Genomic DNA, 27,098 nt, shown 5'->3' with positions numbered 1-27,098 from the left:
CGACGACGACGTGAGGCCGTGGGCGCGAGGCAGGAGCAATGGTGACTTCCCTGGCGCAGCCCTGCGAGGTCGCATCCCGGTCCACGCACGAGCCCGCGCTGCGCGGGAAGCGCTGACTCGGCCCAGCCGGGCGGTCTCTGGGATTCAGGTCGCTCCAAGGGGTTGCTGCAGTTCCTCATCTAGCTCGGCCCAGAGGGCCGGCCAGCTGCAGCCGGTGAGTGACGTTTGGGTGAGACTGAAGAGCGGGGTGCACCGGCCACCCCAGTTCACCGGCAGGCGCTCCTCCAGCGGTCGTGACAATGACCAGTAATCCATTTTTACACAGAAAAGCCTACTCGATATCCTTGAGGGCTAGAACAGCATGACTTTAGGTGTGAGCTACGTGCAAGGCTGGAGTTGTAACTTTCCAGATGGTCATTTAAATTTGTGTGTATATTCAAAGACCATCTTTATGAAAATTTCATCTTCTGTCTTCTTTCTACATTTTTTCAAAATGTGGGAAAAGAAAGAGTTGCTACTAGTGATTTACTGTTTTTTATTCCTTTACCGGAAGAACGGTGCTTAGTAATGCCAAGATGCAAGAGTGTACCTCCCGCAAATACAGAAGAGCTTTGTAAAACTTAATATTCTTGTGATCCTACCTCTCATAACTTTGTCTTAATAAACACGTAGCTCAGCCTCAGAACTTAGAGCGAATAAGGTAATTTAAAATCCCTCAAATACTGGTGGGGGTGGATGGATAATTTCCCCTTCTCTTGAGCAATATTGAAATACTGTCTAGGTGCCATTGGAAACTGTTCTCTCAAGAATCAGTTTTCCAGACTCTTCGGAGTTTTGCGTTTGTGTTGGGTCCGCTTCTGGCGGATGCAGGCTCAGAGTCTCCATTTTGGTGAGCAAGTGGAAAAGCCCTCTTGGATCTCCTGTCTCCGCTGGCCCACTGGGTATGCAAAATGGTGACTGTTTTCCTGGGTAGACCAGAATTTGCTGTATTTGTTTTCAGACTGTTCTTTCTAGGAGGGTTGTAGGAATGTTAATTTAACACTGCTCAGATCGAGTGGAGGGTACACTTGTGGGCTAAATTCTCTTAGAAATGGGGGAAGTGAAAGGGAAGAAAACGTGGAAGATAACGTTGGAGCGGGGTATAAAAATTAGATTATGAAGAAACACAGTACATCCAAGAAAAGTATTTGTGTTTGTATGATTAAAGCATACCTATCTGGGTAACTCTGTGCTTCCACATTTTTGGAGATAGGGTTTTTCACCTGCAGTGAGTTTTTCTTTTGCCCTTTGAGCCTTTTCTTCTCCCTGTCTCTAGGTGCTTCGTCCACCATGTAGCTATGCTGTTAGGAAGTCAAGTCAGCTACTTCAGCTGTGAACACTCTTTCCTTAAGGTTCAAGAGATTGGTGATTTTAGTTTGCAATCTTTGTATGGGACAAGTACCCAGAGCCAGTCAGTGTTTGCCAGTCCACCTTTTAATTCGTCACAATGCTTTTTTAGGCCGAAGATGTATTAGTTAATTGGAGTTCCTTTTTGGTTTTGGATTTTTGGTGGTTGGTTGTAGTTAACGCTTCTTCAACAGAGGAACAAGATCCTGTCCCTGTTTTTGCGATTTTAGTGAAGACCTAGCTGCCTAATAAGTGAAGGAGGAACAGTGGTGTGAGTGATCTGCTATCCAACCCCTTAAACCACCCTTTGGGTTCTTTGTACACAGACAGATGTTCCTGGATGAATCCATTGAACCACTCACCTTCAGCTCTTCCAGGCTTCGGAGCTTTTCTTGTGATCATGAATATAATTTTTGAAAAACATTTTCTCTTCTAGAAGCAAGTCTCAACTTCTAAAGGACAGGACAGAGCCATTCAGGATACTTCTAAGCTGGAATCAACTCTTTTCTCTTTGCTGAAAAAAATTATTTTTTAATGTGTGATGCTTTCAGGTATTAGTATGATACAGTTACTACAGTGGTAAATTATTTGTAATTTTTTTCTCCTAACTGAATATTCCAAAAATACCCCATTTGTCTTTTTGATCTGTCTGCATGGGTAGTGTCAATTCTTTTCTCTTATTTGAGCCTTATTAAATCTATCACATAACCTTGTTGTTACCTTTATCATCCACCATGTTTGAAAGTGAGAGAGCCTAGAGAGCTTTGGTACTTAACGTGGTCAGGTTAGGTTTTAGCGGATTTATGGGGGGCTGTAAGTGGGATATAACTGGGCCTGGATGGTGTGCCACCCTGTGGAAAACCTGTCCATAGCAGTTCACCCCAGGTGTTTCTGTTTCCTTGGCTACTCAGCAGGACAGGCCCAATATCACATTTCAGTCTTTTTTTTGTTTTTCCAAAAGTGATTTTAGTATGTATACTTGCTTAGAGGAAGGGGTGCTTTAGAGGCTTGTGAGCTGTGCAGTTGCCTCCCTCACCCCCGCCAGTTTAATTCTTAATAATTTGTATTTTTATTTTGCACTGGGACACAAAATTATGCAGTTTATCCTGGTTAGGTGCTTTGTTGATATAATATAGAAATGTTTGTAGGCTTTGTGGCCTGGTGAAGCCACACCCAGCTCTACAGAGGACACAAAATACATGGAATGTTCACTTCCTTTGGCTGGTTTCTTTTTACTGTTGTGGAAGTTTTCCCTGGTCTGGTTACTTGCAGAACACACAAATTGCAATTTAATGCCAAATCAGCCACATCTACTTCTAATTTAGAAGTATATTCTGTATATTTGTTTTGTTTGCAATACTAGCAGGTTTACAGCACTAGTTTATTATTGGGGGTTTCATGTAATACATATCTATATCACAGATGGTATATTTGCTTTAAGGCTTTTGTGTATTAAAATACATATAAATTAAATTTTATATTAGTTTAAGTGGTAACTTTTGTAGTCTGAATTTAAAGTAGGAATTAGTATAGTAAGATCTTAGGATTTATGGAGTATTTAGAGAAAATTTCACTAACAGGAAATTAACAGATTTGGCTTTTAGCTTTTATGATGTGCATTATAAATTTCATTTTACCAAGGTAACTAGGAGAATTTTAAGGGAAGATCGTTTCCCGTATCTCTAGCCTTGTATTCAGAGGTATAAAACAGAAGGTGAATGTTGTGTGAGCAGTGCTGAACTAGGTATATTCTTGTGTGCATCCTTCCCTTCAATGCTAGTGTTAGGTTTTGGAGACTGATCTTTATTAAAATGTCTATTTTTGGAAAGGGTATTGTTTTCTTATAGATATGGATTAGCTTTTGAGTGCATCAATTTTTTCATACGTTTATGCACATGTTTCCCTTCTGAATATTGCTGAAGAGTTTTTTGAGATGACAAATGCTGTTTTCTTCTTGTAAAAAATCTTCATGCATGGAAGGATAGGGCTTTGGAAATAGCGAAGATGAAACAACCAAGAAGATCAGAAGAATAGGTGACATGGGTTAAAAAACTAAATTGGTTTGCAGGTTGTCTTATTCAGTTAAGTGTACTGGGTTTTTTTAATCCCCCTTTTTTAAAAAAAAACTTGCTATTTCTAATTGTACATTTATATTACTTATTTCTTTTGTGCCACTTTGCAACTTAAAATAAATAACAAATAATATTTCACAAACCCATTTCCCATTTTTAAAGATTTCTTTTAAATGCCATTTTTTCTCACTAGATTTATTTGTGGTGAAACAAAAAAAATTTTTTTTTTGTCCACACTGCAGGTTTTGTTTTAGAACGAGGTACATATTGTTAAGGTAGTTCTATATTATTTTTCCCTTGTGTATTAGTGATAGTTTTTTTTTTTGTTTGTTTGTTTTTTGTTTTGGTACTGGGGATTGAAGTCAGGTCCTTACGCTTGCAAGGCAGGCAGCAGAACCACTGAGCCAAATCCCCAGCCCCCTTGTATATTAGTGTAGATTAATACTAGGCTGTTTTCTTTGATCCAGAAAGTTTGTGTTATAAGAAGGAAATTTATATTTGGAATGATTAGCTTTTCTTCAGAATTTTGTTGTTTTGGGCTGCTCATTATTTCAGCAATTTTAAACACTACCTTAGTGGAATGTGACAAAAATTTTATTTTCATAAATATCAAATTAGTAAACCATTCAAGTGGGATTTAATTTTATTTCATTTTGCTTTTTGTTAGTGATAGTTCAACTCACTTCAGCTTTACTTCTTTACTTCACTTCAGTAGATACTTTCTTGACTAATTTTACCTCTTGGTAAGAATAGAGGCTGAGAGCTGTTTTGGAATTCTTAGCTTTCCTTTATCATCTTACTGTGAAGTTACTGTAAACTTAAATTTGTTAATATTGGGAGTATGTTTGAGTATTTGAAGAAAGCTGTAGGCCTTTTCTCCCTAGAGAAATACACACTTATAGAAATTTCCACAAGTTTGTATTGCCTTATCTGGAGTAAAGATTAAATTGAGGTTCTACTGTGTTTGTACAGGACTTTAGGAATCAAGGGCCTTCCTGCACTGCTGGGAGCTGAGCACAGACATTAGATGGGTTTTTGTCTGCCATTGAGTTAGCAGTGTGGGTCTTCAGTTTTCTTAGAAGGATGACTCGAGCTTACCTGTCTGTACTTTGTTTTAGAATCCATCCTGTTTTTTGTAAACAAAAATGACATGTGTAAGATCTTCTTGTGAGCACAATGCTGCGAGTTTATCTGCTGAGTTGTCTCAGTAGATTTTGTCATTTAATGTGAAATTCTTAATTTATTAGAGACAGGTGGAAAATAATAGGCTGGAAATCTCAAGTTTCTCTTTTCTGGTTTTGGCTCAATCACCTGCATTCTTGATTTCTGTTTTTTTGTTTGTTTGTTTTGTTTTGTTTTTTGTTTTATTAAGACCTCACTTTCCCCATCTCAGGGACCAAATTAAAGATGAGCATGTTGAAGTACAGGATTTTTGGACAGTGTTTCCTGAATTGGAAAGATAGTAATAAGTGATTATTGTAGATTAGGTTTTATACATTTTTGGTTTTCAGTGTATTATTAGAAACTTTTTTTTTTGGTGCTGCAGATAGAGTATATACACTACCACTAAACTATAACTGCAGCCTATAAAATACCATCATATGTTTATTTTTGCCACATGTTTTTTTCTTAAGAAAAAAAAACTGCACCAGATTTTGAGAGTTGTGACTTTGAACATTTCAGTATAGAAATAAAGATATTTATATTTCTGATGGGAATTGGAAAGCTTAAAATGTCTTTTCTTTGAAAATGTAAATAATGCTAAAAGATGACATGTGAATGATGGGAGATTGTGAGAATTTAGCCAGCTAACATTCCAGGAATATAAATTTCTTAATTTAAATTTTTTTGTATTTTTTCAGTGAGAAATCAGATTGTAAAATTTAAGCATTTAAATAATTAGTCCATATTTTCTTGATCTGAATTTCATTTTCTTATCATGGCCTATTCTTAAATATAACAAGATGGAGGTTTTATAGAAATACATTTTCCCTCTGCTTCGTTTCCTTCTTACCACCCCAAGTGAAAAGTCACTGATGGATGCCTTGACAAGTAAGTTATTGGAAATTGGTCACTTGTTCAGTTTTTAAAGGCTGTTTAGCACCTTTTTATTCTTTAGGCATCATTTCTGTACATCAGAAGTACAGAGATACTTCTCAAAGCAAATAAATCACAGTGTATTTGGAATTAAATTCAGTGAATTGGTTAGGTGCGGAAAATATTCCTGGAGCTGATCACATTTGATCTTGCTTCCTCTGAGCTGTTTTTCAAAATAGAAAAAGTGAGATTTTTCTCTTTCGCTGCTGCTGCTGCTGCTGCTGCTGCTGCTGCTGCTGCTGCTGCTGCTGCTTTACAGGAAGTGCCTCTGGTGAAATGGGGGGGTGGTCCCACCTACTTTTATTGCACAGCTATTCAGAATGTATTAAATATACAATGTTTGTAACAGAGTGAACAAGCTTTTATAACTTGTTCCAAGGTAAGGCCTATTTCTGTGTGAGTTTATTCAACACCTTTTTCTCCACCCTAGGTACTGCTTACTGACTGCAGACTTAACTTGGTTTAAACCCTTTGGGGTAGTTTTTGACCTGTGGCTGTGAGTGACTCATAGACTTTTCCCAAGCACATGGTCATCAGTGCTTTTTTTTCCATCTTTTTCTTTCCATTATCTCTGCAAGGAGTTTTAACTCATCCATCCTTTCTCTCTGCTGTGTGAGTCCTCTGTACTAGCCTCTGTCCCTGTTTATATTTTTGAGCCCTAGTCTTGGTAATGCCTGATCAGGTTAAACTTACTCATTGGTCCCTTTCTTTTCTTTTCCCACTCAAACTTTTGCATTGTCTCTGATGCATTTTGCTACATTTTACTCACTGAAGAAAAAGAGTATCTTTTGTGATAAAGTAAGGCCCTGCTGTTGGAGAAATGAGCATCAATGGAAAGTTGCTTGTGCTACAGGTACAAAATGGTGATTTAGGGGTGGCATATGGCCTGGAGCTATTTCCCCTTTCTTTACTGAGGATGAGCTCAGGACTTTGGGCTTGCAAGTTCAGGTGCTGTGCCACTGAGCTAAAATCCTTGGCCCTGGAGCTGTTTGATTTGGCCTGAATTGTATTTTTAAAAGTTGTGAATTACTGATTTAGGGCTGGGAGATATAAAAATTCAGAGCCATATTTTTTAACTCTTTTTAAAAGGAGATGTGGTTAAGTCACTACCTGGTCTTGTAGTTGTTTGAATTTATGACTCTGCTGCTACAGTTTTTAAAGCATTTCTAGTTAACTTTTTGTTTTGCCTGGCAAACATATGAAGATCTTTTTTTTTTAATCAACCCAGCATTAATGTACCTTCTGAGAACAAACAATGCCCATAAAGTTTTTAGAGATCTTATATTTTGATTTTCTTTGTGTTCGCAAAAAATGTTTGAATTTAGATTGTTCATTATGAATTTAGATCTTGTAGTCGCCTTTATTTCAGTGAGGGAAGTCTTGGACATCTCCTTCAACCTTGAGAGCTTGTTTGGAGGTGCTAGCAGGGGAGTGCAGCTACTCATACCCCCACCCCTTTTGTTACCTGGGGTAGAACTCTGGCCCTTGCACTTGTGAGGTGGGTGGTGGAACCACTGAGCTCACCCCCCCCCGCCCCCGGCCCTTGCTCATATACCCTTGACTGAGGAGCGGGTCCTCCTCTCTCAGGGGTGGTTGGCTTCTTCTACCAAGTGCATAGCTTAGGGCAGGACACACATGAAGCAGGGAAGGAGGAAGGGTACACCCACCTAACCAGCCAGATCAGCCGAATCAACACTGGTGATCAGTGGGGTGACAGATGTTGCAGCCAGATCGCACTCACATCCTCCTTTAACCTGATGGCGAAAGTTTCTCCTTTTGTCAGACATGCTTCTATCTTACCCTTTCCCTCCTTCCTTCTGGGATGTCAGACCTGTCCCCATTGAGAGTGGAGATTTTTCTCTGCCAGTTACCTGCTTCTGTTTATTCAGATGTTTTGGGTCCGTGGAAACTTCTTGGTGTTGTGAAAACTAATATGATGTTGTGAGCTGTTGGATAGAGGCTCTGGGTCCACCTGCTAATCTCATTGCTGATGGATCAGCTTAGAAAAGAATTCCTCTGTCAGATGGCTATAAAAAAGAGCTGCTAGGACAGGGTACTAGATGTGAGGTTTGTGTGTGTGTTCCTCTCCATTCGTCCTTTATTCTTTTTAGTCTTCAGCCTTTTCTCCCCGCCTCTAGAAGTAGCAGGGCAGCTTTAGCAAAGCTTTCTCCCCATGTGTGCAGTAGAGCAAGCTGGTGTGCCAGCGAAGTATAAAGAGGTTCCACATGTCATGTTTGGACCAATGCTGTAATTTTATTTTACAATAAGGAAGGTGGATATTATTAATCTACTCCTGAGCATAATAGCATGATTTGAATAGCAGAGAGCAACTTTGGTGTGTGTTAATGTCTACCGAGCTGAATACAGATGAATGCTAAGTAGGTAGAAAATGTCAGTGTAGAGCCTTCCTTTTGGTGACTTTAAGCACTTACATTTCTAGTTAACTTTTTATTCCATCTGGCAAACAGATATGAAGATCTTTGTTATCAACCCAGCATTAATGTAGCTTCTGAGAATGAACAATGCCCATAAAACCTTGCTCTCCTGGCAGCCACTTGAGCTAGGCCAGTTATAATGATGAATCAGAATGTTCCCTGTATTGAACATCTTAGCAAAACTCTCTAGAATAATAGGAGCTTAATGCTGGCAGTTTTAAAAATTGGCACAGTCTAGCACAACTACGTTTTTTATTTTGAGGGTGAGTAGAAGTATATCTTTACTTTAAGAATCAGTTTAGGGTTAGGTGTGGTAGTGCGTGCCTTTAATCCCAGCAAGTAGGGAGGCTGAGGAAGGAGGATGTTTGAGCCTAGTCTGGACAATTTAGTTAGACTTTGTCTCAAAATAAAGAAAGGGGGGTAGCTTTGAGGTAGCTCAGTGTGAAGGCCCTGGGTTCAATCCCACTACTTAAGAAAAATTAGTTTTGAATTACTTTTTAAAAATTACTGTAGATAGAAACATTTTGAACTTTTTTTTTTTATACTGGGTATTGAACTCAGGTCCTTGTGCTTGCCAGGCTGGCATGCTTCCCCTGAGCTACATTCCTGGCCCTCTGAACTGTCTTTCTTTTCTTTCTGTACCAGGGATTGAACTCAGGACCTTGTGCTTGCAAGGCAGGCTCGGTGCCACTGAGCTAAATCCCTGGCTTTCTCTGAGCTTGTTTTCGAGCAGCACTTAAAAATTCTTGGTACCAAGTATTTTCTGTAATTACAAATAATTCTTTTAAGTGAATATATTGCTTATTTTTTTATGTTCTTTGTGGCATGTTGGTTAAGGAGCCTCCAGGGCATATTAATTATTAGTATAGGTGTGGGGAATTGAGTGTTGGTTAAAAAAAATCAAGCATGTTTTATCTCCTTGAAGATTGGGGATCATACTTATGAAGCTTTTACTATGCAATAAAATTGACTGATATCTTTGAGTTGGTTTTTAACCTTGGAGTTTAGACCATTTACAAATTCCTTTAAAGAAAATTTTCATGTTTTTATGTTGTCATTATGCCTAGAAATCAGGAAGTTTGTATAATCATTATTGTTTCATTACACTTTAATAAATACTTGATACTGAGAAAGCTTTGGAGAAGTTGATAGGGTGTCCTTATCTTCAAACAGTATTTCTTAGTCTGTCTGCTTAAGGTGAGGAGGCAGAAAATGGTAATTAAAAAAATCATAATCCAGTCCCCCAACAACAAAGTATTTAATACCACAGACTGAGTTCTTGAGAAATCGAGAAAAGGGTCATATCTTTGTATTCTGGGCATCCGGAAAATAGGTTAGGTTGTTGCAAACTGGCTTTGTTGGTCAGCGTTTTTTAATGTGTTCATTTGCTTTGTTTTTGTCTTCCATTTTTTCCTCTTCTTCTATGTCATTTTTGTTCCTTTTGAGTCTCTGTTTTGTGGTATGAATAACTGTTTCCTGGTTTGTCAAGAGCCTGTCACAGGTAAAAAATATTCATGGAAGACCTCCCAAGTTTTAAGTTGTGGCAGGAGAAAAATACCTCTGCGGCTGTCTTAATTCTGTCATTGTCTCAGAGGAGCACACCCAAGGTGTGTGTGTGTGTGTGTGTTTGTGTGTGTGTGTGTGAAACTACATGAAGCCCAGCCTTGCCTGCAAAGTGTTATTCTCTCAACATTGTTATGTGCCAGCAACTTCCTCTGGGGATAACCTAAGAGGTCATAATGATTTTGTTTCTTGGACTGTTTTCCTCATAGAACTGTAGTTGTTGGAGCAAGAGCCAAGTAACAGGTCAGAAGCTGGGATGCTTTCCAGGGGATGGAGCTACACTTCCTCTGATCTTCCTCACATCTTAGGGCCATGTTCTTCAGGAGCAGGTGTTCTTAGGGTGGCTGTCTATAGCTTTTTCATGTCAGTTCTTGGTGGTCTGTCTGACTGTGTGTGTATGAACATGTGTGTGTGTGTGTGTTTCTGTCTGCCTCTCTCTCTCTGTCTCTCTCTCTCTCTGTCTCTCTCTCTCTCTGTCTCTCTCTGTCTCTCTCTCTCTCTCTCTCTCTCCTTCTGGAAATCAGTTGAACAGCTTGTGTTGCTTTGTCTTTGCTGGAGACTCGGCTTCTTGCCTCAGTTGGAACTGGCTAACTGTTGGGAGATCTGTACTTGTTTTTCTTAATCTTCTTTGCACTTCTTAATTTAGGTAATCTTTAAACATTGTTTTGTGTCCAGTACAATGGGGAAAGTGTTTGATTTCATAATGAATAATATTTGTGATCTAAACAGGAAGAGTGAAGAGCTCTCTTCTGGATTTCCTTTTATACAACATCTATAGTAACTTCTAAATCATGCCTCCTAAGAATGCATGCAAAATAATAAATCTTATATTGGTCAGTCAGGTTGGTTGTGTGTTGGAATGGGGCAGCAGAGAATCTTCTGTTTTTAGTTGCTGAATGACTTAACTATTAGGAAGACAGAAAAATATTACATGGAATGGACAGTAGAAGGTGGTGAGCCACCCGAACCACGTATCCAGGAGATGGCGCATTTCCTCTATTATGGTGCTGTCACAGCGATGTGGAGCCCTCTGCAGCTGCCTGGCATAATCTTTTTATAGCTGAGGGGAATGAGCCTCACTTAGTAGGGACAGGACTCAAGACTGATTCCTAGTTTTGTACCTTTTCCCATGGACTCCAAAGTGAAGATCTCCGTCCTTCTGGCAGTTCTGCTGATGGATTTTTAAGGTTGTTCTACCAGAGAGGCAAGTCTAAGGGGCAGCTCAGCTTTGTTTAGAGAATGTCTTGCTTTTTAAAGGGGTGGTGCTTCATGACATAAGGGGTGACGCCCAGCAACATCTGTGACTCATCTTCATCTTGTTTGGCTCCTCAGTGGTAGGGCTGTTGTGCCAGATTATTTATTTGTGCTTTTAAAGAGATTCAGTCTGGTTCCTGCATCATTTCTTGGAGAATAACTAACACTTGTTTGCAGAACCAGAATTTTACACATGGATTATTTTAAGGCTGTGACTAGGTGACTTCTGGAAGTGATTCCATCCAGGCTGGTATCTTCCTGATGCCAGCTGGCAGTCTTGACTTGCAGGATTACTTTTTGGAACCATATGAAGTTTGGATTGGTTATTTTCTATAAGTGAGGGAATGTCAGACTTTTATTTTAGGACACTGTTAAAATCAAGAAACAAGATTGAAATACTCTGTATTCTATTCTTCAAGTGACATTCAGATAACCCTAGTTCATTGTAGTAGAAAATCTGTATGGGCTATTCTTTTAAATTTGCTAGGTTTTTGAAACAAATGTGACACAGTTCTGATGGGATTTTAGAAATGTCAGTGTGGCTGTTGTGAGGGGCAACCCCCCAAAAAAAACCCCCAAAAACAAACAACCAAAAACAACAACAAAACCCAAGTTAGGTGGTCAGTAGAATATATAGTATTCAAACCTGTACAACAAAATACACATTAGAGACTGCTTTTGATTCATCTTTGTCTAGTAAATTATCAAATTCAACCTTGTAACAGTGAAATTAACTTTGTCAGAAAAAAAATGGTGGTGAATAGGAAAGAATATGGATTCACAATAATCTTTTTTTCTTCCTTAGAAAGGCATAACTGCTTTTTTATTATATTTATCTTATGCTTATTATGTTTGTAGTAGAAATTTAAAAAAATACTTATTTAATTCATATAAACTCAAAGTTTGGAAAACAGATAGTATTATGGAGAAAGATGTAGTACTAGACAGTCATATTGATATTTTTATTTGCATCTGTTAAGCAAACCATGAATAATAACATGATCTTATTAAACTTTCAGTCTACAGGTTCCATGTAACTGCTTAAGGAGACTGAAGTAAAATAAGAGCACTCAGAATTTAATAAGTCCTTGGATCTTTTTTAGTTTTCTGAATTGTTTAGTGTTTTAATACTTTATTTCCTCATATCTTGGATGTGCAGTTTTCACATTTTTGAATTTCATAAGTATATCCACTTAGTGTAGTTTCATGTCCCCCAAAGCTGTGAGGTTGGCAATAATACCTTTCAATCCATGATGTCTTAAAATTGAGAAACTAAGTAGTTGCGTGTTGGTGACAGTCTTTGATTTATAATCTCCCTTATTTTATTATTTAATAACTCCTTCTAGAGTATAAATGCTATCCTAGTACTGTGTGAAGCTGATGTAAACCTAGGAAAATAAGGTCATCAGATTTTCTTTACACATTTCAGGTGGGTGCCTCTGTTATAAAATTGGCTGAATGGGTTATATGCTATAGTAGAATAGAGACTGGTAATCTGGTGGGATCCTGCCATATGGCTGTTCCGCACTGTTCACTTGTAACTCAGGACATCATAAGATGAAGCGGAAGGTAGTTGTCGAGAACTTAAAGTAGAAGAGCATTTTACATCATTCCATTTTATAAGATATTACAGTTCTAAACTTTGACCTAATGCATGTGTACCATTTTGCTTTAATTAAAAAATGAAACCTTGGGGCTGGGGATTTAGCTCAGCGGTTTGGTGGCCTGCCTTGCAAGTGCAAGGACCTAAATTCAATCCCCGGTACCAAAAAAAAAAAAAAAAAAAAAAAGAAACCTACACTACTATAATGGTTGAGATCTAATTTGTTTTTTAAAAGGCTCATTGTGTTGAAGGGTTAGTTGTCAGCCAATGGATTTTTGGGATGCGATTGATCATGAGGGCACTAACATCAGTGGGTTAACCCATTGGTGAGTTCATAGCTGAATGGCTGCTAGGAGGTGGGGCCTATTTATGGTGTCGGGTGTCCTTGGGGACAGTATCTTTTGGAGGGATGTCATCTTGTCCCTGGCCCCTTTCTCCCTCACTCACCCTCTCTTGCTTCCAAGTTGCCTTGAGATCAGTCGCTTTCCTTTCATTTGCTATGCTCTTCTTCTATAATGTCTCTCCTTTAGAACCAGCCTACCATGGACTGAAGCCATGATCCAAAATAAACTGTTCTTCCTTCAAATTGTTTTGTCACAGTGATGGAAAGCTAGCACAACTACCAAAAATTTCACTGAGTAAAATGTTTCCTTGTTCCTTAAACAATTCACACACATAAAGAGACCCAAGGACTTATTAAATTTTGAGTGCTGTCTTATTTTACTTCAGTCTCCTTAAGCAGTTTTGTGGAACTTTATCTATAAGGAATTTTTCTTTATGGCTGGAGTATTAGTCTACTCTATCAACATAAAATATCTGACATTAACTTATAAAGGGAAATGTTTTATTTTGGCTGTGGGTTTGGAAGTTGCAGTCCATGACTAAATTGTTTTAAGGCCTGTGTTTTTAGCACATCATGGTGGGAGTGTGTGGAAAAACGAACTACTTAATCTGTTACTGAAAAGCAAAGAGGAAGAGAGCAAGGTCCTTCTAAAGGTTCCAAGACCTCCCACTAGTGTCAGCTTGGGAACCAAATATTTTAAAACATAGACCTTACCTAAATTATAGCAGCTCTCTCTTTTTCCTTTTACTTGAGCTTATTTACTGTTTGTATTATCTCAAGGAAAGGCAAATTTACTGACATTTTATTAAATTGCTTATGAATATTTGAAAATATTCACAATGCCTTTTTGGCAGAATCTACACATTCTTTTGATAGGATCTTTAAACTTTTAATCTTTTCTCTAGACCTCTTATCTTCATAGATTTAAAATTTTATGAATGTTATTATGTTTGACTTCCTGACCTTAAAGATATTTTGCTTTCCTTTTGATTATTTGGTGATTCATTGTTTTTGATTGTCAATCCAGTCTTTTTTTATTCTGCAGTAGTTTAAAAACAATTATTTTGCCACATTATATATATGAATTTCTAGTTTTTTGTGTGTGCAAAAGGTCATTTACTTGTTAATGTTTATGTTCATACTGTATGCCATATGTATCGAAGAGATAATGATTGCAATAAGCTAGTATCTTCTGACATGAAATTTAGAATTTATTGGAAAAGGCACATGTTAAAGTTCTACAAATTCTTACACATTTTAAGATTTGTGCTCTGAAGTTAAAGTGCCTGTGGGACTTCTAACCTGGTGGGAGAGACGGTTATGGAAGGTCATTTGTTGACCTTATCTTTTCTCCCTGCTTCTCTCACTCCTTTATATAAAGGCATACTTTAATTTTATAGGCTTAGGATATTAGCATACACAGAAATGCAGTTCTTGGTAGATTCATGGTTAACTCTGATGGTCTGTGCCTCCTAGATTTTTAATCCACCATTGATCTGGACATTTTTTTAAATAGCTGCAAAACAAATTTTAATGTTCTTTTAAGGACAACATAATTAGGTTTTACTCTAGAAGCTATATAGTGAATGCCAAATTGAGTAGTAAGATCTGTGTTGCCTGCATTTTGTATTCTCATTACTGATGGCTTTGAAAATGTGCTGTCTATATCTGATTTTAAAATGAAATTCATCAGTAGGTTTTTTAATAACACTTTTCCAGTGTGTGTTGATTAAATCAGTAAGAATGTAAGTATCTATTGGGCTCTTTGCTTAAAGGATTTCAGTGCACCCAAAGTTGTATTTTATCATTGATTGAATTATTTGTTTAGTTTATGAGTAACTTTTAATATAACCCGTATCTTAGCCAGATCTTGGCAACCCATACCATTCCTTTATAATACCGTGTTCCTTCTAGTATTCATTTAAAGTAAAAGAGCGTACTTTATTTATTTAGGTACCAGGAATTGAGCTCAGGTCCTTGCTCTTGCAAGGCCGGCCGTGGAAGCACTGAGCTAAATCCCCGACCCCAAGTGTACCATATTTAGAATTGAAAAGTTTATTGAAGTGTAAGAGGCATAGGCAGTTTTCTTTATAGGAATCTTGAAAGACATTAGGACTATAGAAGAGTACTTTTCCCTTCTTTTTTCGGGGCCACAGATTGAACTTGTGCCTCACACGTCTTACCACCAAAGTATACTCTCAGTTCTCCTTTTTTTTCTTAAGATGAGCTGAAAGGCTTTCTGCAGTTCTAAATCCTAAAGATTCCACGTTTGTAAGATTATTAAGAGTCTTAGGGCTGGGGATTTAGCTCAGGGGCGCAAGGTCCTGAGTTTGATCCCTGGTACCAGAAAAAAAAAAAAGATCAGTAGAGTCTGGGATATTAATCAGAAAAGACAAGGGAGTACCATACAGATCATCAGAACTCTAAATAGTTTGTGAAGGTATGCCATGATATTTTAAAGTAGTATCTTTCTGACTTGGCTTATTATCATTAAACTTCCTTATATAAAGTCTGTTTCCTCAGAGAAGTGGACTGTAGTACCTAAAATAGTTTTCTTTTTAAAAAAGATTTTCTTTTGATTTTAAGACTATGCAGTCTTTTCAGAGACTGAAACCAATATTCAAAACCAATATTTTGAGTGCCTTTTTCTTTATACTGACTAATGAATATAACTTTTTTTTCTAGTTGGGTCTGATTTCATCACTGCTTTTAGATTCCAGGCTTTTTTTTTTTTCCTTCGGTGTACAAAAAAACACACTTGATGGAATTTAGAGAGAAGTAAAGGCAGTTTTAGATCAGGAGCTGAATTCTCATGTTAGTCCTGGAATGGATAGCAGAAATGACAGGGAACTGGCAAGAGAAGAGGGTGCTTGAGTATTAGGTTCTCATCACCTTGGGTGAGTGTGTTCTTAATCACCCTTTAAAATGTGTGTGTGTGTGTGTGTGTATGTGTATGTTTTGGTACCAGGGATTGAACTCTGGTCCTTGTGGTTGCGAGGCAGGTGGCAGAACCACAGTTAAATCCCAGGCCCAAAATGTTTTTTTTTTGCCTAAACTACATTGGAAATGCCGTGATGGAGTCACTGTGTCTTGCAGGTTTGTTTCTTGAACACAGTAGATCCTGTTTCTTTATTAAGTTATGTTCCTTTAAAATAAAGATTAAAGTTATAAAATCAGATATACTGAAGGTGGTAAATAATGTATGCAATATTATTTTTAAACTGGCATATTTAGCTTTGTATTTTGGTTATTATGAAGTTGGCATTATAACCTACATATTGGAGCAATTATTAGTGTTAATAAAATTCTTAATATTTAGACTTTACTGAGCATTTCTTGTATTTTTATAGATACACTTATTATTATGTAATAGTAACTAAGTGCTGGATGCTTAGGTAAGTTAGTATTTTAAGGTGATTTTTGTATTAACAGCAACGTTTCTTTCCGTCCATTCCTGGGAATAATTAAGACTTTATGTATTTGTAGTCTTCTTGCTGGTAACCAGTTTGACTAGGGTGAAACCATGCTTTTACATATATTCATGACCTGTTTATGTAGCTTCAAAAAATACCAACTGCTTCAGGGTTGGATTGATGAGGTTGTGTTTGGCAGGAATAACAAGGTAGGGCTCCAGGGGTGACGACTGGGCCAGTCCTTTAATAGCCTTGTGAAACTTCCTCTGGCTGTTAGAAGAATGGTTGATTTCTGCTCAGCATTGCCTCTGCTTGGAAGCAGAGAGAGAAGTGCAGATCTGAGGTAAAGGCTGTGACCATGTACTGCTAACCTGAAGAAGGGTTATTGGACTGAGGACCTCTGCGGTGCACACTTCGGCATGTGCTCACACTCACATCATCACAATGCAGAGAGCAGCAGCAGCAGCAGCAGCTCCATCTGCTTGTTGTAGTCCTGCCTTGACATAGCACTGCTGGTTCTAAAACTCATTCTAAAGCTGCAGCATGTTCAATGGGCAGCCCTTTATTGAATGCCTCTGGATGTTGGCAGTTTATCAGTAGCAAGGTTGTGATCCTGTCACTTCTTGTTAATAAGGCTTTTATTTAGCATAACAAATTATATCTTCTGTTTACATCCACTTTGAAATGGTAAACTTGAAAGGGATGTGTGTGACTCTTTATTAATTAGTAGCTATCAGTGTGCTTTGAACCTTGCTTGGTATAGCCGTTTAGCTACTTGTATACATCTTCTACTCAGATGTTATCTTAAACTAGGACAACCCCCAAATACCTATAGTCCCTTTTCCCCCAGTTTTGAAATTTTATTTATACTTTTGGTACTGGGGATTGAACCCATTCATTATCTTCACACTAAGCTACATCAACAGCCTTTAAATTAAAAAAAAATTTTTTTTCTGGGCTGGGGATTTTTAGCTCAGTGGTTCTGCTGCCTGCCTCACCAGCACAAGGACCTGAGTTTGATCCCCGGTTAAAAAAAAATTTTTTTTTTTTTTTCTGACGGGGTCTTGCTCAATTGCTAAATGGTCTAGGCAGGGCTTGAGCTTATGACCCTCCTGCCTTAGCCTCTCAGAGTGTTGAAATTAAAGGCATGTGCTACCATGCTTGGCTTTGAAATGGTTTTTTATCTTTCCTATTAGATAGTCATTTTCTCCAGGCTCAGTTTTGTTTCTATTTTCAAATTCCTAGCAGGGATTTTATCAGAACATTTACTGTCCCATTGCAGCAATTTGACTCTCCCAGCATTTTTTTGTCTGTTTCTGAATAGCACACAAGTATGAGCACTTAATCTTCATATTTAAAGTGCATTTTTTTTTTAGATGAATCCTCATGATACTGCTTGGGCTGGCCTTACAAGTAAATGGAATTACAGATGGGCACCATCCCACCTGGCTGCATTTCTCTTCTGTTCTCATCTGTTAGGTCTGTCTATGTAGTCCATGTTGGTTTTAAACTTACTATGTAGCCCAAGCTGGCCCTGCAACTCACTATGATCTTCCTGCCTCAGCCTCCTGCATGCTGGTATTTCAGATGTACACCACAATGCTCAGCTAGGTTTCTTACATATAGCAAATTCAGGGACATCAGAGAATGTTAGAGCTGGAAGGACCCTTACCACAATGTTGAACAACACACAGATTTTATACATTCAGAGGTGATAGTAAAGATGTTTGTTGCCTAACAAATTTGGAATAGTGGTGGTGATTGGTGAATGTAGTAGACTATGGCTGATTTCTGACTTTCGTGCTTTCTCTTAACCTCCTTGTCATAAACTACTGTACTTTAAAAGTACAGGTGATGCTCTGGTGAGATGAGAAATTGATAGTCTATAAAGAGTTTTAGTTTGTTTTTTGACAGCAGCTAGCATAATTAAAAATATCAGAATTGACTAGCAATTTCTATCTTTAAATTTATATTTTTACTCTTCTGTATAAAATATATATTTTGTTGTAGATTGGTTGAATTAATTAGGGTATGTCTTATATAGACATCTATAAAGAAAGATTTCTGTTTGTACTGATATTAAAATGTAAAAAGCAAGGAGCAAAAATCATTGAGAAAGATCTATCTCTAAAAGTATTGTTTTTTTTTTTGGTTCCGGGGATCAAACTCTGGTCCTTGTGCTTGCAAGGAGTATTAAAGCATTTACTTTTCCTTACCTGTGTGTATATTTGCATTAAATATTTTTAATTTCAAAAATACTATTAAAATGGAATGACTACTTGAAAAGACGATCTTTCTTGTATTTTTCAGAGTATTTTAATATATATAATATATATTATATATATATACATATATTATATATATATATGTATATATATATATAAATCTGTGTGAACTTTTCATTAGCATTCGGAATCTGTGTTGAACACTGCTGTAGCTCTCTGAGAGTTCAGAAGTGACAGGATGTGGATGCCACCCTCAAGTGGCTTAACGCCTGTAAACAGCACCTAGGCAGGAAAAGTGAAGAATGATTATGGAGAGGGTTTGGTGAAAGCGGCTACAATAGTTAGGGAAACATTTTGTAAATGAGGTAGAGGTTTTATGTAAGTCAGGGAGACTTTTTTTTTTTCTAAGAGCAGAGGATTAACTGGTGTACTTTGAAAGGCTTTTAAAATTTTTTCTTGTATTTCAAAAAAAGTACCACCCCACCAAAAGTAAAGTGGTGCTGTTGTCAACCTTATATTATCCTTGAATGAGAAGGTAGGGGGCTGGGGGATCAGTTTCCAAAGATAGAGTCACTTTGGGTGTTGCAGCAAGCCTCTTTGCTCATGCTGGTGAGTAGAGCTGCCCTTGGGCTCTGCGTCTCTGGATGTGAAGGGGAGTGAAGTGGTCAGGCCCTTCCTTGAGTTTACAGCCTGGTTACACACAGTATCTGCTAGCGTTAAGCTGGGAATAAGGATAGGAGCTCTTCTCTTATAGAATTTGATAGTTGGCTGGCAGGGGATTAAGACTTCTTGAGTACTTATTCCATTCCTCTTGGCTAATAGTCTCACTTCTTGTCATCCTTTTTAGTTTTCCCTTATTAGAGAGAACATACAACATTTGTCTTTCTAAACTGGCTTATTTTTCTTAAAATGAGGGTTCTAGATTCATAGTTTTTGTGGCAAGTGAGAAAATTTTGTTCTTCCTGTGGGGAATAAGAGGAGGGGTGTAAGGGCAGGTAATAGGAATATGAATATGAGCACAATTATGTTTTACACATTGAAGTACCTCCCACCCCTCACCCTTGCCCAGTGTGTAACTAGGAGGGGGAGGTCAGGACAAGGGGTGTGTGTGTGTGTGTATGTATGTGTGTGTAAATATGTCTGTATACATGATCAAAATATGTTACTACATGTGCACATCTCCCAAAATGAAACATTAATCTGTGTAATGAAAAAATAGGAAAAAATTGAATCTTTGCTCATATTATTCAGCCTCTCTGTTTGAATGGTCTGATCTACCACATGGGCATTTTGATGCCTGACCTGTGAAAGGTTGGGGTGGATATTTCAAAGCGAAGCTCTCGAAAGCAGTACCTACTTTTCCTCAATCTGAATGGGAATTCTTTGGAAGGCTGAAGATAAATTGTGTAAATGAAATTATTGTAAGATAAATTATTAGACTTTAAAGGTTTTGTTTCTGTAATATGTAGAATCTTTGAAACATCACTGAATGAAACTTTCATTCAGTCTTTGCACTTACAGAGCCTTTGGATGACTGTTTTAAAAGCAAGGACTTGGTTTAGATTTGCTGGGGGTACCTCTCCAGCTTGGGGAAGGGAAGAATGCAGAAACTATAGGACTTGGATTTCTCTTTTTAATGATGAGCACTTTCAAGGTTTCTAATTTTTTTTTCCCTCTCATTGAGTTTATTGGTACATTTTAGGTATACACTACAGTTACATTCATCATTGGCATCTTGTACCTTCTTTACATGACAGGTCTTGGTTCTCATTTTTTCCCCATACCACTGCCCTCCCTTCACCCCTCCACCCTTTCCTATTTATGAAAACTTTTTTTTTTCCATTTTTAAATTTTCTCATGTTTTCTTTTCCCTATTTCCTTTCCCCTACCCTTCCCACTTCCCCTACACATTTAGCCCTTTTCTTCCTATTTCACATTGTCAATTATTCCATACTCTTAAGGGTTTCTAATTCTTAATAGATCTTTTGCCCAACTGTGTCTCTCTCCCTATATTAGGCCTGCAAAGAATCTTAGTCTAGCCGGAAGGGACTTGGGTGTGGTAAGGCAATTAGAAGCTTTCAATAGAAGATACACTAATTAGTGATCTGCATTCTTTCAAATGAGGGTGTTGGCTGCTGGGAGTAGCTGGAGTTACTATTAAGGATCAGTGACTAAGGATTAATCTTATTTAGCTGCAAATGGAGATAGATATTGTAATTAGATGTTAGAGAGACAGCTTCAGACTTAAAAATGTAGGCTGTGAAAATTATTCCACTTTCCCCCACCTATAGTGTGGGGTGGAGTTTGAGTACAAAACCTTGTTTTGTATAGAGTGACGCTTAAATTTTAGTTCTAGTTTGACTCCAGTATGTTAGGAGAGTATTGTGCTTCTCACGTTCTCTTGTAAAATGTGGTGGGAAATAGATAATTCATGGGGTCACTTTAAAGGTCTGATTTGGTGATGTTAGAGCCAAAGGTAAAGTTGGTGCTGCTACTCATGACTATTTTCTTGTTTAGAAATTGTAAGTAAAAAATCCCACATTTGCTTTGTTTTTTGGTAGGTAATTATTTGGAGATGGAGGTAAAAAATAAAATTAAAAAAATATACCATGAGCTCATTGGGTTTTGTTAGGCTCTCCATCTGATTATGCTTGTCATAATTGGGTAATAATTAGTATTTAGGAAAGCCATTATGATAACGGATTTAATAGTCTTCCTGCCTTAATTTTACATGACCACCACCTGGGAGGAAATTTTGTGCACCTATCAAGGAAAAAAATGATTGAGTTTTGGATTTAAGAACCTAATTGTTAAATCTTGATTAAATGATGCCTATTAGGTTGTAATTATATCTATCTATAAAAAATGGGTGATAGCAGATTTGATTGCCTGATTTCCTAAAGCAGTCTTTTGCAGTAATGAATTTTAATTATATGTGTGCCTGGGAGCTATTTTAAGCCATTAAGAGGTGAAAAATGGACAAGGCATATTGCAAAATGTGTTCATCTGAGGATGTAACTTTTAGCTTGTAAGTTTGGAAGGATTAGGAACAAAACAGTATGATCTCTCCCTTCCCTCGTTTCTCACACAAGTATCCTCCTACAAAAATTCCTGAATCAACATTCTTAGTTTTGTATGAAATACCATAGTAACAGATCAGATGTCAAAGGTTAGGCTACATATATGTGGTTGTATCTATATTACCTGAACCTTTTTCTTTATACCAGACACTGTCCTAAGCAATATATGCATTTACTCATTTTGTTTCTCATAGAACTCTGAGATGTAGGTAGGATCTGTTTCCCCATTTTACAAATAAGCAAACTATATAGCACATGGTGGTTTAAGTGACTGGTCCAAGACAGAGCTAGAATTAAAACTCACTAAAGCTGTGGATCCAAAATGTGTGATCTTAGTAATGATTCTAGAATAATCTGTGTCAAGATAGTAGATGTGAATTATGAATAGGGGAACAGTTTTTGGTGTTGTAACTTTTTTAGCATTGGTTTTATGAACTGTCTCTTCAGATAAGAATAAATTGCAGATTTTGTCACATTTGTAAGAAACACAAAAAAGGCAACTTTGGCTCTTGTCACCCCTGCCTGAAACCTTCAGTGGCTTTCTGTTGCCTGTAGAACAAATTTTTCAAGCACTCTCTTTCATGCATTCAGAGTTCCCCATTTTTTGCCAACTGCAATATTTATTTTATGAAGAGGCCAAATAAATTATCATTTAATATGCCCAGTGAATTCTTACTCCATGCCTTTTATTCACACATGTATTTCATATGACTCTCTACATGATGCCTCAGCATTTTATAAATTTTGTTGTTTTCATACCCTCCTGACCTTGACCTCTAGCACTGTAATTTTCAGTTTTAAATTTCTAATACTTGGGATCTGAGGGTCATTTAAGTGTGTATTATATGTGATTTACCATATAATGTGAAGATGACTTAGACATTTCTTCACTTGGTTTGTGCTTATCTATATCTATATCTATATCTATATGTACAGCTCCTGTGATCTATTAAGGACTTACTGTGTGAGTTCGCATTTATTTCAGGGTTGCTTATGTTTTGGGAGTTTTAGAGAATAGTTTTACCATGGTAGGGCTTGAAGTTTGCAATATTTGGAAAAGGTTTGTAGATTTTGGGCTTATGTGAAAGTTAGATTTCATTCTGGATTTTGGTTTATTTTTGTCTCTAAATCCTATTGTTAGAGTCTAGCTGGGCAAATGGTGCAGATCAGGACATCAAAGCATAAAGGTCAGGTTAATTCAGCTTGTGTCTACTTTGCTAAATTGGCTACCAAGTCATGCTTGTGAGTTGACTCTACATCAACTAGTTTTGTACTCCGTTATGCCTGGCCTCATTCTTTATAATTAACTCAAATTCACCTATACTACTGCCCATGAGGAAAATGAACATGCAATGAGTAGTTAAGCCCAAATTCATTTTCTTTATTATATTTCACAATCACAATTTTGGATCAATAGGGTAACCTGTACAAAGGACTTAGATAAGTTCATTTGTTCCCAGAATACCTTTTGTATGGAGTGTATATCTGGTAATACTAGTGTCAGGGCTTCCTGTAAGGTTGGTAACCTTGGATATCTTAAAGTCATTGTCCTAGTGAAATGAAGCACACATCTTTGGATCGCAGTGACTGAACAGCACAATTATAATCTGGCAAATTTGAGGGTTTACCGTTAGAGTGTGAAGCTGTTTTCTGCCTTTTGGCAGTATTTTGCTTTCATCAAGATGATCTCAGCTTTCATTAAGTTTTCATCTAATTGAAAAGATTGATTTTTGAGTAGGTGAGAATCCTTTTATGTAATGTCTCAAAGGACAGAGTATGGGTCAAATTACTCCTCAAATGGATGGTAATTGTGAGCAAGAGGTTTTTAAAATGGAGATAGTACCTTACCCAGAGCTTATTGGAACTAAGAGCTTTTATATGTAATAAGGTCCCAACATTTGTAAATAACGAGAACTGTAATAGCTCAATGAAAGCCCAGCGACCAGGACTTGACCCATAGTTTTGCTTTACCATCATCCATCAACATTCTAACACTAACATTTTACAGTAGCACCTAGAATGTTCATCATTTGATATTTGGCTTTTGGATTAATCCTTCCACGGATCACTGAAGTATTGTACTCTAAATTTTTGTCTAAAATAAAATTAAGACTCGGCAGAAAGCCCAGGAACTAAAATGGGTACATGGTCTTTGTTTATTCCAAAGTCTGGCAGGGGAGAAATACTGAGATCAAGAAAGTAATTTAGGGATCCCCTAAACATTTTTTTCCAGTTTATAAGGAGGTGGTGGTGTCATAGAGTAGGCTGCAAAGAGGAGTCAGTATTAAAAATGATCATTAAGCTCTTGGAAATACTTTCCTGGAAGCACTAAACCAACTTTTGGGAGAGAATACTTTGCCATTAAATGTCTTGTTTTTAATCTCAGCTTTGTAATGAATAAAGGGATATTGTTTCTTAAATATGTGGAGTCTTGAGATACTAAAATTTCATTTCACCCCACCACTGGGAGTTGAGTTGAGCTTTCACACTGAGCTACATCTCCAGCCTATGTTGCCCAAGGTGGTTTCACACTTCCAATCCTTCTGCCTCAGCCTTTCACAGTGCTGGGTTACAGGAATGAGCCACCATGCCTGGCTCAGTCTCACGTATATATTTTATATATTGATGACTACAGGTATATTATTTTCCAAGACTTAAAATGCTGTCTTTGCTGTTCTTATCCGTCACTGGTAAAATCTTGGACTCTTAGAGAATCTTTACATAAAGTATAAAAACACTACTCATTTAATCATGATGCAGTCTATGAAAGTAGGGGCTTGTTTTCAGAAGTTATCTTTGGAAGTACTAGTTTTCTGTTAACATATAAGAAACAATAATTTTGTTTTATTATTGTAGTTTCTTTTGATACTTAAACTTTAGGGCACATATGCAAGTGTTTTCTTTGTATGTTTAAGATAAAATGAGGAAGCCGGGCACGGTGGTACAGAGGCAGGAGGATTTGATACTAGCCTGGGCTACACAGTGAATTCCAGGTCAGTCTCAACTGCATAGTGAGACCCTTTCTCAAAAAACCACCACCAACAAAGAAGATAAAATGAGGAAAATTTGGGACAGGACAGGAAAAGTGTTAATCTTTTTACCTTTTGTTGAATTTTATTTTTCTAGGAGCTATGTATATTTCACATGCATGGCTTTCTGCTTATTGAAATGGTAAAGGATGAAAATGTTAATGTCTACTTTGACATGTTTTATCTGCATTACATTGGTCGGGAAATTTTCCCAGACTTTAGGGGGCAAGTGGTTGGTGTCCTGGCTTTGGAAAAATCAGGTTACATTTAACCACATGAATTTTCAAATGATTTTCTTAAGTACTAGGGATTGATTATACAAGCTTTCTGGAATTTTAATAATTTGTTTTACTCATGTGGTTATTTGTAGTGAAAATATTTGATATTTGAGAATTCTGAAACTTCAGGTATTTTAAAAAACTGAAACATACCTTAATTAGCCTTGAATTTGAGTTAGGGGGTTATTTATCAAGGATGGATTAGAATAAATCTCTTTTACCCCTTTAAAAAATTGTCCACGGAAGCTTTTAAGAACTTTGGCAGGATAGCTTGCCTTTGCTCCTGCAAGAGGCCTGCTGTACATGTGTTAACAGTCAATCTGTCAGCTTAAGTGGGTGGTTCTTTTCTCTTCTTGATGGGAAGCTAATGGCCCAGCCCTCTTGGGCACTTGGTGTTCCAGGAAACAGTCACTGAAGTCCCTGAGTGTTATGCTGTTATTTTGCACCTGATTCTGAGATCGGATTGTAGGTCTGCTTGGTATCCTTTCCTTTCACTGTCACACCTAAGTTAAAAGGAGAAAGGGAACCTCATTAGGCAGCTTGAGTCCTCTTACTAGTGACTGACCTTGGAGATCACTGGGAACACTTAACTACAGTGACATACATCATATTAACTTGGTTAGAGTGATGGAAGAGCTAAGGCTCTTCTAGAATTTAAATTTCTACCTTGGTTGGTTCTCTACAACCAAGGTGAAGTATTGGTGGGTTCTTAAAAATCATCTGTTTTATACAGTGCATGCTGTTTTACACAGGAAAGAGCTTCTGGAGAACTGTTTTAAAAATTTTGAATTATTATTTTATTAGCGTGTGTATATTACATAATATTTACATTCCTTGTGGGAAGTTGGTAATATACATAACATATCTCAATTCTTTTTTTAAATTCCCTTTCCCTTGCCTTTCTCTTCCCATCCCTTAACTGCCTCCACCCCTTTTTTGGTACATTTTTGCAGTATGTAATGTTTACATTCCTTGTGTGAATTGGTACATGTACGTAACACATCCTGGTTCCCTTTTTTCATCCCTTATGCCTTCCCTCCTTTTCTCCTACTTCTCCATCTCTTGCTCTCCTTCCCCGCTGAGAACAGTATATCTCTCTACTTCATATTATCTTTTATTTTGGTCTGTTTTTACTTTCGGTTTCTCCTAGAAACAGCATGATATTTAAGGTTGTGTGTATGATTTATTTCACTTAACATTGACTTAAAGACATAATATTACAGAGATACGTGAAGGACTATTTTTAAAGGGCTAAACAAAGTTTGTTATCATGGAAGGCCATGGGTATGGATTGGAACTAGTATGTAGAAGATACCAAGTGGAGAAAATAGCAGTTACGAAAGTATGGAAGTAGAAAGTCTAGTGAATGGGACAGAGGCTGTTTGGGCATATAAAATCAAGAGCAAGGTATTCAGTTTGTTGGAAATCTTGATATATTATTATCAGTTACGCCACCCACATGATAAAAACGAGTAAGGATCCAGTGTTGGTTATAAAAGTCAGTTATGTTCTCATAGTGTTGAAGAGGTTTGTATGATGTTGTTTGGAGAGTTGATAGGGGAAGGGACGTGAAAATTGGGAAAATCTGAGAGACTCCTTAGGAGGTTTGGTTACTGGGATTTTAAATGTTGACTTTGGAGAGAGGGTTTTAGAGCAAACTGGTTGAACTTGGAGATCAAATCTCAAGGATACCCATCATAGCTCCTAAACTTTATGCGGTGCTTAGGATGATATTCAGGGGTGGTTGTGAGCCCCTGAAAACCTTTTGAATTTCATTTGTGTCACATCTACACCATTTCCTGCTCATATGGAGCTGAAATTTTCCTGTGTTATGAAAATTAAACAGCCTTGGCTTTATTTTCACATGCCTGTTTTCAAAGACCAGCCAAAGTCTCATGAGTTTTCTCTTCCTTCATTCCATCCATAATCTGGACATGTTACAGAGTTCATCGGCATATCATAAAATTTGTGATTTTTTAAATCCTAAAATGCTACTTTTATTATTTCTCTCAGTAGATGGTATCATCTTTGGGATCTTGTGTTAGCACCTGGCAGATGATTTGGTGATCCCAGATGCCTATTTGTGTGGCAAAGCAGCATGTTAGGAATCTTATGTCACGGCTACTCATGATTGTGTAATGCTCTTCATTAACTTCTCTCTTACAATGCCACCATTTAGAAAGAGGAGATAATCACAGAGGATTTTCTAAATTAGTGCCATAGTAAGAATAAAAAGAAGAGAGTAGGAAAATGCACAATATACTTACAGAATGGCTGTGGAACATTTTGATCTGGGCAGGGTTTTTTTTTTTTTTTTTTG

At 37.4% G+C, this 27,098-nt stretch overlaps 1 protein-coding gene across 17 annotated transcripts in view; it reads left to right on the top strand.

The window, feature by feature from the left end:
- Window positions 1–27,098, top strand: part of Elavl2 (ELAV like RNA binding protein 2) — a 168,747-nt gene that overhangs the window by 30,172 nt on the left and 111,477 nt on the right. The window contains exon 1 of one of the 17 annotated variants that reach the window (XM_010627002.2): window positions 33–214. The exons of 15 other annotated variants lie outside the window; for them this stretch is intronic. The gene's annotated coding sequence lies outside the window, so the exon portion shown is untranslated. Of the gene's footprint in view, window positions 1–32; window positions 215–9,823; window positions 9,883–27,098 lie in introns of those variants that run through there. One more of the 17 variants, XM_010627001.3, reaches the window with a different exon arrangement.

The sequence above is a fragment of the Fukomys damarensis genome, unplaced genomic scaffold (assembly GCF_012274545.1).
Source record: "Fukomys damarensis isolate Sample0158 unplaced genomic scaffold, DMR_v1.0_HiC HiC_scaffold_36, whole genome shotgun sequence".
In the NCBI taxonomy this organism is placed as follows: Eukaryota; Metazoa; Chordata; class Mammalia; order Rodentia; family Bathyergidae; genus Fukomys; species Fukomys damarensis.
Note: the sequence above shows the minus strand (reverse complement) of the source record. Positions and strands in the feature narration are given on the sequence as shown.